Genomic DNA, 12,485 nt, shown 5'->3' on the forward strand with positions numbered 1-12,485 from the left:
CTGCCAGACACAAGATGTGTAATTAAAATGGATGACACAATGGTTTTTCTCTTAGGCAAAATGTTGGTTGTTGAGAGAGTACATTGCAGAGCCCAGATCTTGGCTAAGAAATACAATATAATAAGTGAGCTAGAGTTATACTTTCTTCTGTTTTGCAGGGGATTCTTCAACTGTGTTTTGGGTTCAAAATACGATGCAATCTTCTTAACCAAATTGCTTTTAGAAATTAGCTGCAAAATATTATATTAAACTAATTACCAATACTTTATAAATGGATCTTCCTCAAAATAGGTATGAAGATGTAAAGTAAACCATAGGAAACATAATCAATAAAAGTGTAATGACTATGCATGGTACCAGATGGGTACTGAAAATATCAGGGGGAATATTACATAAAGTAAAGATTGTCTAACCACTACACTGTACAAATGAAACAAATACAATATAATATAAAATGTTTAAATTATATACTTTTGATTGAATTAAGAAAATATTTTAATAAAAATGTAAGAAAAAATTAAAACAATCTTCCTATCATTTGGCTTTTTATTTTTATCTACCTAAGTGTTGATCAGAAAATAAACTATTTATTATTACCTGTACTAAGAGATATAGTCTTTAAAAGAGAAATCCCAATGATATGGAAAAACTAAACTGCTAAGGATTATTACTCATATTTCACAGAGAAAGACACTGACATAAACTATCTAAAGTGTATGTTGAATAGCTAGTCCTTCACATTTCAACTTCACTGGCTAATCTGGTTAAAAAAACACTACTAGGTTTAAAATAAATTTGAAAGATATTTTCAAGACTTTTGACTTTTTAGGCATTATCAATACTAGCTTTTGTTGAATCCAAAAATTTACCAAAATTACTTCTCAATTATCATGAAACCAAATGGTAAAAACCGACTTTTTAAACAATTAAATTATTAAGCCAGTCCAGGCGGTGGCTCAGTGGATAGAGCATTGGACTGAGAAGCAGAAGACCCAGGTTTAAAACCCTGAGGTTGCCGGGTTGAGCACAGGCTCATCCAGTTTGAGCACAGGCTCACCAACTTGAGTGTGTGGTTGCTGGCTTGCGCCTAAGTTCACTGGCTTGAGCAAGGGGTCACTCACTCTGCTGCAGTCCCCCAGTCAAGGAACATATGGGAAAGCAATCAATGAACAACTAAGGAGACTAAGGAGCCACAATGAAGACTTGATGCTTCTTATCTATCTCCTTCCTGTCTGTCTGTCCCTCGCTCTGTCTCTCTCACACACACTCACAAAAAGTTATTCAATACTTCATTTTTTAGCAAATTGGGGAGGCATTTTAAACTTTCCTCAACTAAATACTATTTTCTATCCTATGCCTGGAATTTCAGACTTCTGAAACTACAATACATGCTTTTCTTCTGTAGTATTGCTTAAAAAGCAAAAACACACACACACAATCGCACAGTTCTTGTTTCCTCTTATTCCATGGAAGCATGTCTCTTTTACTCTCAATTCTTCTCTTTTGGATTTCTTAGAAGAAGGATGTACCAATCAATCAAAGAGAAGAAAATGCCACTTCGCTGTACCACAGCATGCCAGTTCTGGTGTCCGATACTCCCATGGCTCTGTTTACATGAAACCATTCTTCTCATAGCTCCTGATGAAGGGGTAGCCCAAGATGGCCTTAACTGATACAATTTGCCTTAGCTCCCTTGTGGCTGAACCAGGAACAGATACTTAATTCAAGTTCAACAATAATCAATATGCTCTTCAGCAATACATGAGGTTGCTGCTATTGAAGATAAGGTCAATTAAGTTGATTTTCTCTAGCACGTCAGCTTGGAGCAAACTGAGTGATTGATGGAATGGCCCAAAGATGAACAATTGCTTACAGCTGATCAAGAAGCTATAATCAGGGCTTAGAGAAAGGGAAGTTGAATCTCAAATGAGCATCACAGAAAGCCAAATTCACGAGTGGAGAAAAAGAAATGAAACTTTAATCAAATGCAGGAAAATAAAAATAAATAAACAACAGGAATAAGGAGAATAAATGACTAGATAGAAGATAGTTAATTAATAATTAGATATAAGATATATGCCCTTTCCTATTTGGATTACTGCAATAGCAACCTAACTGTAGCCCTGTTGCTATGCTTGCCCATTAGGGCCCATCCAATCTCCATAAAACAGTCAGCATAATCTTTGAAGTCCTGGATGCTACCATTTGAGTCCAGTGCTTGAAATCTCCAAAAACTTCCCATGGTATCAAGTATAAAATCTAAGATCCCACATGAGCTACTCAGTTCTTATTGCTTCAACCCATCTTGCACCACACTTCCTTCCTGCTCACTTAGCAATTGTACCTGAAATTTTTTGTCTCTAGATCTTTTCTTCATGGAGAGCTCTAATCACATGTCAGCTCTTCTGAAAGGATTTCCCTGACCACCTACTCTAAAGTCACTCTCAGTATCTTTCAACCCCTCTCATAGTCATTCACCCATCATCTTTCTCTATTTTCTTTTGAGCACATGTCACAAACTGCAGTTCTCCTATTTGTTAACTGGTTAAGGTCTGTCATCTTTTCGGAACACAAGAATGTAAGGAGAAACCTTGCCTGCATCCCCAGTGCTTAGAACACGGTAGGAAATCAATAAAATAATAAAGAAATTGAATGATGAAAAAATAAAGAGTGGAGGGAAGAAAAAGGGAAGGAAGGCAAGTGTGAAGAAGCTGCAAAGATGTTCCTCTTACAGAAATCCCCAGTGCTGCTTTGATTTTAAAAGGAGACTTTTTTTTTTTTTTTAGATTCTGCATTTCCTCCAAGAGTCTTTGGGTTTCTTATAGTTCTATAATTCTTGCTTTGTATGTGATATAATCGTTCCTATATTCCTGGTTGTCTCATTCATGAACACAAAGCTTTCTAATAAATACTGATATGAAGTAACTTGTACAAATTTCAGTTCCTTATTGATAAAAGAAGAAAAATCCTTATAGTCATAGTAGTCATGGCAGAGAAAAGCTGATCACTTAAGAATAAAAAGAAAAAATTCAAATTATATTTGTTTTTAGTTTCTATTACCCTATCACAAATTATTTCATCTAATTAAGGTTCCTCTTAATATAAAATGTGTTCATGTTAAGATTTTTAGAAAGTATAGAAAAACACTAAGTAAAAACCTACCATAATCACACAAACCCATGATCACTGGTAATGTTTTTGTATGCATTTTAAATAAAAGTGAAATTGTCATTTCAGAATTATTTGTAATGTGATCTTTCACTTATTAACATATCTATACATAGTTTTGCCTTAGGATAAATTTAAAGATTTATTTCTGTTATGTATTATTTTGTCTTCTGGGTCACAATCATTTAATTATAAAAGACAAAAATTTAACAATCAAATTAATATCAGTTATGCTTATTGTTTAAAAAAATTTAAGGGAGGGTATATTTGTAGACATGATGAAACAGCTAGCTTTTTTCTTTTTAACACTATTGCAGAATGGTGCAGATACAATGATCAAGTTAGATATCAGAGAAGAAAGATACTGCCTCAAAATATGCACACAGGAAATATTAGCAGGACCCAAACGAGCATTTTTAACTTACCTGGGTTTTTTAAAAATCTGCTGTGAAGAATGAAATATAAATTGCCAATCAGATGACATATTGGCAAAATTCCTGTTTACAATCATAGATGCATTTAGGGTTTGCCCATCAACATATATATATATAAACAGTTTTTAAAAAACAAATGCTGAACCTTTCCACTGGCCTCAGATCTATGTCTGTGTTTCTTTAAGCAAGACAAACTGGAGGAAAGAAACAGGAGGATAGATGGGGAAAGAAGCTGTCTTTTCCATACATTTTTCAAAGAAGCTCCGGGTTTGAAATCCACCGGATGAAGAACTGCCTCACATGCTGAGAAGAGGATAGTCTCTCCTTAATCAGAGATGACACAAAATCAAGACTTTTCAGGGCACTACCTGCAGTAAAGGGTAAGTATTCTGACAATGTCAGTGTCTGCAAACATCTCCTAATGCCACCAGGTAAAAAATAATCACCATCAGCAGTATCTAATGCTTATTCAGCTACTCATGGACCTAAATGACCCTTACTTAGATTTCTGCTGCAAGATTTACAGAGGTAAAGAAGCTGAAATTCAACTAAAAAAGGAAAGTCACCAAAATAGAAAAATATCAAAGTAGGATATGTGATCACCAATAATCAGTAGTGTCCAAACTGCCAAATAGCAGGCAGTAGATAATGATCTTCTATTTACCGTTTCAGATCTTATTACGTGTCATGAAAAATAGTCTTTACATATGTGAATAAAGTATATATAGACATATCTATATTAATATGTAAATAGATATAGATATAGATGATATAGATATAGATTAGATATAAATATAGATATGGTAGTGTGCTAAAGTCAGCATAACAAATGATATTGGTTATCTCTTACTAATTCTGCTTCTTTAGTTATATCACATTGGTAGCTGGGAATTGTCAATGGCAGGAGTTTGTAAATGGTTATTTCTCCTTTTCCTTTTTCCCATAATGCCAGTTATTAACTTACCAGCAAACTCCTGGAAATTAATTATATTTTTGTGAATTAGATATTTACATATATACATTCTTCTGATGGATAAAATAAGGTATAAAACAATAAGTGCAGGCTATGCTGGCTAATGAGATCAATATTGGGCCCAGAAATCAAATTTTTAATACAGATCATTTAATATGAGCAAAAAGGAACTTGATTTTTGCTTATCTACATTTACACTATCTTTCTTTCCCATACAGGGCCTACTCTAGAATCAGACTTCTTTCTTTTCTGAGAAAGGTATTCCTTTGTATGATAGATTGAAGTTGCTCATTTTTTGTTGAAGGACATTTGGGTTATTTCAGGTCTAAGGCTTCCATGAATAAAGCTGCCATAAACTTTCTGTCTACATTCATTTGAGAACACATGCTGTCATTCTCATAGATAAATAACCAAGATGAAATTGTTGAATCGAAAAGTAGGAGATGTTTGACTCCATAAAAAATGACCACACACTCTTCTATAGCAGTTGTACATTTTTATAGGCGTGGAGGAACAGTATATAAAAAATATGTGAATTTGAATCAGTTGAACATGAACTTTATAAAAGGATCTCTCTCTCTGTCTCTCTCTCTCTCTCTCTCTCTCTCACACACACACACACACACACACACACACACACACCAATGGTTACAGGAATGACTGAGTCATTTACTCAGGGCAGGCTAAGATGTCCTGCTGCAGGTTCCTCTGAAGGGAGGATGTTCTTTTCTCTTGACTGCTGGCCTAGTTACCATATTTTTCACTCCATAAGATGCACCTTTTTTTCCCCTAAAAGTGGAGGGGAACATGCCCATGCATCTAATGGAGTGAATATTTTTTAGCTGCTGCGGTGCGTTGCACAGGTAAGCGTATGTAGAATGAGCGCCAGCAGGAGCGAAATCATACCCACCATGTCAGCATGTAGAACTCCGGCATCTGCTGAGTGATCTCTTGGTTCTGATTTCCACAGTCGTGTGCAGCGCCCGAGGAGGAAAGGCGAGTGATGTTGTGTGCGCGAATTCATCTGGCATCGTCCAGGGCAGATGTGAGAGGTGTGCTGCAGCAGTGGAGGGCTGCACTACAGCTGCTGGAGCTCTGTGAGAAGTGCTGACATACTTGCTGCCCTATTATTGGTGCTTGACCAGTTTAGAGCTCATATTACCAAAACCACCAACAAAAAAATCTTTAAACAAGTGAAGACTCATCTAGCTGTAATTCCTGGGGGTTTTACCAGCCAGTTGCAACCTCTCAACGTTTCCATCAACAAACAGTTTAAAGTCTTTATGAGAGAAGAGTGGAACAAATGGCTGGCTCCTGGTAATCATGATCTGAGACCAACTGGACGAATGAAGAGACCCCATCACTCAAGTTTGTGAATGGGTGAAAGCATCATGGCAGTCTGACAAATGAAACTGTAGTATAGTCATTCAAAAACTGTGGCATTAGCAATGCCTTAGACGGCATTGAAGATGGTATCATATATGAAAATAGCGAAGAAAGTGATACCAGTGACTGTGAGCAACTGAGCTTCTTTTTTTTTTTTTGTATTTGTCTGAAGCTGGAAACGGGGAGAGACAGTCAGACAGACTCCTGCATGCGCCCGACCAGGATCCACCCGGCACGCCCACCAGGGGCGACACTCTGCCCACCAGGGGGCGATGCTCTGCCCCTCTGGGGCGACACTCTGTTGCTACCAGAGTCACTCTAGCACCTGGGGCAGAGGCCAAGGAGCCATCCCCAGCGCCCGGGCCATCTTTGCTCCAATGGAGCCTCGGCTGCAGGAGGGGAAGAGAGAGACAGAGAGGAAGAAGTGGGGGAGGGGTGGAGAAGCAGATGGGCGCTTCTCCTGTGTGCCCTGGCCGGGAATCGAACCCGGGACCCCTTGCACGCCAGGCCGACGATCTACCACTGAGCCAACCGGCCAGGGCCAGCAACTGAGCTTCTTAAATTCTGACACTAGCAATGATGAATTCCTGGGGTTCCTGGGCAACTAGAAGAGTATTTGAACATTAAAGTCTCTTCTCATTTGTCAATAACAGTGCTAATGGTTGTTAATACTGCTGTTGAGTTTAGATTGTTGAAATATTATTGTGGTATATTTTATTAAATATTTTAACACCCCATTGGTTCAGAACATTTTTTTCTTATTTTCCTACTTAAATCCCTAGGTGCATCTTATGGTCAGGTGCATCTTAGAAAGCAAAAAATATGGTAATTATTTCAGAATGTGGTGCTCTTTCTTTGTTCCTAGAGGTTATGCACAAAAAGCCATCATGTAATAGTCTCCAGCCAAAATTTTCCCTTAAAATAGGTAGGGTCTAAGACTGCCCCTGAAGCTCTAGAGAACTCTTCCTCATCGATGTGCACAGTAGGTGGCCAACTTTGGAGCCCAGGCTGAGGCTTCCCAGTCTGGTGAGATTTGTACTTATTCATAACTCTCTTTTTCTTAGTCTATTGCTTTAACTAGCTATTATTCGATAACCCAGGCTGATGTTTTTTCGTCTGGTGATGTTGTATAGCTCATCGTTGCATTGATTCTTTTTCTTTATCCTACTTTAGGTTACATAAGTTCAAACCCTTTTTGATTTTTGCCTTCATTATTATTATTTTTTAATTTTATTTATTCATTTCAGAGAGGAGAGAGAGAGAGAAGGTGGGGGGGAGCAGGAAGCATCATCTCCCATATGTGCCTTGACCAGGCAAGCCCAGGGTTTCAAACTGGCAACCTCAGCATTCCAGATTGAAGCTTTATCCACTGTGCCACCACAGGTCAGGCTTGCCTTCATTATTTTTATTGTTATTAATCATAATAAATTTCCCCCTGTAATCCATCCATGAGTAATTTCAACTCTGTACCATGCCTCAGGCACAACATAGAATGGGCCCCAGAAATATGTGAGTATAGACCCCAGAAGTATGTTCCATGCCGTCACAAATATTTGTTGTTGTCAGTCTTTAAATTTTAACTATCTAAAAAAATGTGAAGTGTTATCTCTTTGTGGTTTATTTAACAATTCCCCAATGAGAAATTATTTTGAGCATCTATTTATGCTTATTTGCCATTTTTGTACTTTATTTTATAATGAGCTGCTCAAATTTTTCTGTTCCTTTTATTGATGTGGTTTTCTCTCTCTCTCTCTCTCTCTCTCTCTCTCTCTCTCATTAAGAGAGAGAAAGACAGACATACAGCCTTTCTATCTGTTTATGTTTCTCTGAGAGATAAGAAGCATCAACTTGTAGTTGCAGCACTTTAGTTGTTCATTGATGGCTTTCTTATACATACCTCGGATGGCTCCAACTGAACCAAGACCCCTTGCTCAAGCCAGTGACCTTGGAATCAAGCCAGCAACTTTGGGCTTCAAGCCAGCAACCTTTGGGCTCAAGCAAGTGACCATGTGTCATGCCTGTGGTTCTACCCTTAAGCTAGTGATCCCGCACTCAAGACTGCGACCTTTGGTTTAGAACCTAGGTCCTCAGCATCCCAGGTCAATGCTCCATTCACAGCACCACCACCTGCTAAGGCTGGTTTCTCTTTATTAATGACTTGTAGAAGTTCTTTATGAACCCTCATAAAAGTCCTTTCATATATATATAGGTTGTTTTGATTTTTGTTTGTAAAAGTGTCTTTTGTTTAGATAAGTTTTTAATTTTAATTAAATACACTTATTTTTTATTTAACTTTTCTAAGAAATATTTGCTTAATATAAGGCCTGAAACTTTTTAATGTTTTAACTTAAAATGATTAGGCCTATGATCTGTCTTTAATTACATTTTCAGAATGGCATTCAAAAGTCACCTTTTTTCCTTCCTTCCTTCCTTCCTTCCTTCCTTCCTTCCTTCCTTCCTTCCTTCCTTCCTTCCTTCCTTTCTTTCTTTTTTTTCTTTCTTTTTTATAGTTATCCTGATGTTACAGAAACATTTTTTTAAAAGCTTTTTTTCCCTTTTGGATTATACAGGCACATTTTTAAAAATAACTTGATCCTATATTGTGAATCCATTTTTGTACTTCTACTGTAGTCCACTGATCTAGTTGTCTACACTAATGCCAATATCACAGTATCCTGATTATTGCAGCTTTAAAGTAAAACGAAGAATTAGGTAATAAAGTCCTCTCACTTGTTTTTCTAAGATTTTTTTTGTTTTTTTCTTCTGGGATTTTTATATACTTCTATACATATTAGTATTGGTTTATCCTTCTCTAAAGAAAAAAATCACTTACTAGAAGTATGTAAGGTTTTCATTAAAACTATAGCTAAATTAGAGATAATTTTATAACATATATTTAATCATTTTAAAGTAAATTTAGTACATCTTTCCACTTATTTAGCTATCATTTATTCTTTCTCAGTAATGTACTGTAATATTATATAATATAGACTATGCAATGCAGCAGTGTACTGTTGCTGGTATATAGAAATGCAATTATTTGTTATAAATTGATTTTATATCATGGGATGATGCTACATCTAATCTTTATGCTCTTCATTTTTTTTTTGAATTATTGAACTAGTAGGACTTTCAGAACAATGTTGAATGCAATAATAAAAGCAGATATCCTTGCCTTTTCCTGATCTTAAGAAAATGAATTCAAAACTTTACCATTATGAATGATGCAGACAGCAGCCCTGGCTGGTTGGCTTAGCGGTAAAGTGTCAGCCCAGTGTATGAATATCCTGGGTTTGATTCCCGACCAGGGCACACAGGAGAAGTGCCCATCTGCTTCTCCACCTTTCCCCTTCTCCTTTTTCTCTCTCTCTCTCTCTTCCCTTCCTGCAGCCAAGGCTCCATTGGAGCAAAGTTGGTCTGGGCGCTGGGGATGGCTCCATGGTCAGGGGCTAGAATGGCTTGGGTTGCAGAGGAGTAACGCCCCAGAGAGGTTGAGTATTGCCCCCCCTCATGGGCATACCGGGTGGATCCCGGTTGGGTGCATGAGAGAGTCTGTCTGTCTGCCTCCCCCACTTCTCACTGAGGAAAAATATCAAAAAAAAATGCAGACTGCAAATTATGATAGATGGGTTTTAGAATATTGAGGACATTTCATTCTATTTGTAAATTGCTGAGAATTTTTATTATTAAAAATAGTGAATTTTATTAAATCTGTTTTGTTTTTAAATAGTTCTGTTTTTTGTTTTGGTTTTTATATAATATTTGGTTTTGTTTTCTTTTTGCATCTACTACAATGACTATATGATTTTTCTTCTTTATTCTGTAAATGTGGAAAATTACATTATATGAATAGAGCTCTGAGATATAATCTAGTTTTTAAAAAACCACAATATTAAGTGTGCAATTCAATTAGTTTGATCAAATATACACAAAAGGTCATGTAGCAGTCACCACAATCATAATCTAGAACATTTCCACAATCCCAAAACTTATCTCATGTTCCTCTCCCCTCCCGTCAAACATGGCCCTCATTTCAGGCTCTGATAATCATTGACTGGGCTAGGATTTTGTATGGAAACATGCAATATCAAATTTTGTGTGTTTAGAGTCTTTTATTAAAATAATGCTTTTGAGAAACAACTTCTATATTGAATTGAATTGGCACATTTATCAAAAATCAATTAACTATACATGTGTGGGCCTATTCTTTTCCATTCATTCATGGTATCCTTACACCAGTGCCAAACAGCCTTGATCAGTGGTCCTCAACCTTTTTTGGGCCACGGACCAGTTTAATGTCAGAAAATATTTTCACGGACCGGCCTTTAGGGTGGGACGGATAAATGTATCATGTGACCGAGACAAGCGTCAAGAGTGAGTTTTAGACGGATGTAACAGAGGGAATCTGGTCATTTAAAAAAAATAAAACATCGTGCAGACTTAAATATAAATAAAATGGAAATAATGTAAGTTATTTATTCTTTCTCTGCAGACTGGTACCAGTCCGCAGCCTGGGGATTGAGGAATACTGGCCTAGATGACTATCATTTTATTCATTTCTTTTCTTTTTTTTATTTTAGAATTAATTTAAGAATTATGTAGTTTAAGTCTTCTGACTTTGTTTTTCCTTCAAAAATTATTTTGCAAAGTCTAAACCCTTTGCTTTTTCACAAAAATTTTAGCATCCCCTATACACTTCTCATAGTCTACCTTTAAATAATACTATACTTCTTGAGGTGCAGTGTAAGAATCTCACATTTTCTTCTAGCCTTTGGCTTATATTTTCATACATTATACTTCTGTATATGTTATAATCCCCACAATATTTTTTTTTACCTTTGCTTTAAATAGTCAACTGCTGTGTGACCAGCAGTGCACAGTGGTTAGAGTGTCAGCCTGGGATGCTGAGGACCCACGTTTGAAATCCTGAGGTTACTGGATTAAGCACAAGTTCATTCGGCTTGAGCACAGGGCCACTGGCTTGGCTGGAGCCCCCCAGTCGAGGCACATATAAGAAAACAATCAATGAACAAATGGTGCTGCAACTATGCATTGATACTTCTCATTTCTCTCCCTTCCTGTCTGTCTGTCTATCCGACTATCTCTCACTAAAAAAAAAAAAAAAAGAAAGAAAAAGAAAAAGAAAAATAGTCAACTGCCTTTTAATTTTTATATATATTTTTTCAACATTATTCATTTTTTCTGTAGATTCAATTTTTCTTTCTGACAGTTTTGTTTTCAGATTGATAAACATTTTTTGAAATGCACTTCTAATCTTCAGATTTTATTTCTCTTAAATGTTGTTACTTTGCCTTCACTTGAATAAGATGAAAGTTCAGCTTACATAGTTTTTTATTTGAGCACTGTAAAGATGTCATTCAGTTGTACTCTGGCTTCTATTTCCTTTTTTATATGGCAAATTAAACATGCTTCTTTCCATTGTTTCATGGTAATGTGTCCTTTATTTCTTGGGCTACTTTCCAGTGTTTCTCTATACCTTTGGTCTTCAGCTATGTGAATATGACATTTCTATATGTACCTTTCTATTTATCCAACTTGAGTTTGGCTGAACTTCTTGAATATTTGTAAATTGTTTGGCAATTTAAAAATAGTTTTCTTCATTGGCTGGTTGACTCAGTTAAGAGTATCGTCTGAAACAACAAGGTAGTGGGTTGGATTCCTGGTCAGGGCACACACGGGGAGCAACCAAATGAATGCACGACTGAATGGAACAAATAAATGGTTCCTTGCCCCCTCCCCTCTCTCTCCCTTCTTCTTTCTGTCTTTAAAATAATATAATAGTAATAATAATAATAAAAGTCCTGGCCAGATAGCTCAGTTGGTTGGAGCACTGTCCTGGAGCATGGAGGTTGCCAGTTTGATCCAGGTCAGGGCACATACAGGAACAGCTTAATGTTCTTGTCCCTCTCTCCCTGCTTCTCTGAAAAAAAAAAAATTCTGCCTCATTTTTCTTTTTTCTCTTTTTAAAATTCTGAGTACATATATTTTTGACCACTTGTTATCATCCCACTGGTTACACAGGCACAATTCATTATTTTAAATATATTTTTCTGTATGTTTGAATTTAAATAACAATACAACTTATGTGTGTATTTATATATGCTTTTTACTACATACATGGATCTATAATTTATATATAAATACTATACCGAATGAATTATATACTATAATATAATTGTATTAGCCAGTGTTCAAGCTTACTGATTCTTTCTGTTGCAGAGATGTTTTCTCTGTAAAGGTAATTGAAAATGATATGATATCATTTAATGATAAATAATACAAAACATTGAATGCGACCCTTATGATGTGCATCTTCTACTTGATTATTGTTATTTCTTTTTTAACCTGTGAAATGAGTTCAAATACTTCCTTCAAAACATATTACTCTACGTACCTCTGTTGACCTCACATTACCTTTCCCAAAACAATTCACTTTTCCTTCCCTCTTTTGTGTCACTGCTCCTTTTTCTCTGGTCTTGATTGTAGCAGTATGTTTTTCATTA

Source organism: Saccopteryx leptura, chromosome 5 (assembly GCF_036850995.1).
Source record: "Saccopteryx leptura isolate mSacLep1 chromosome 5, mSacLep1_pri_phased_curated, whole genome shotgun sequence".
Lineage (NCBI taxonomy): Eukaryota > Metazoa > Chordata > Mammalia > Chiroptera > Emballonuridae > Saccopteryx > Saccopteryx leptura.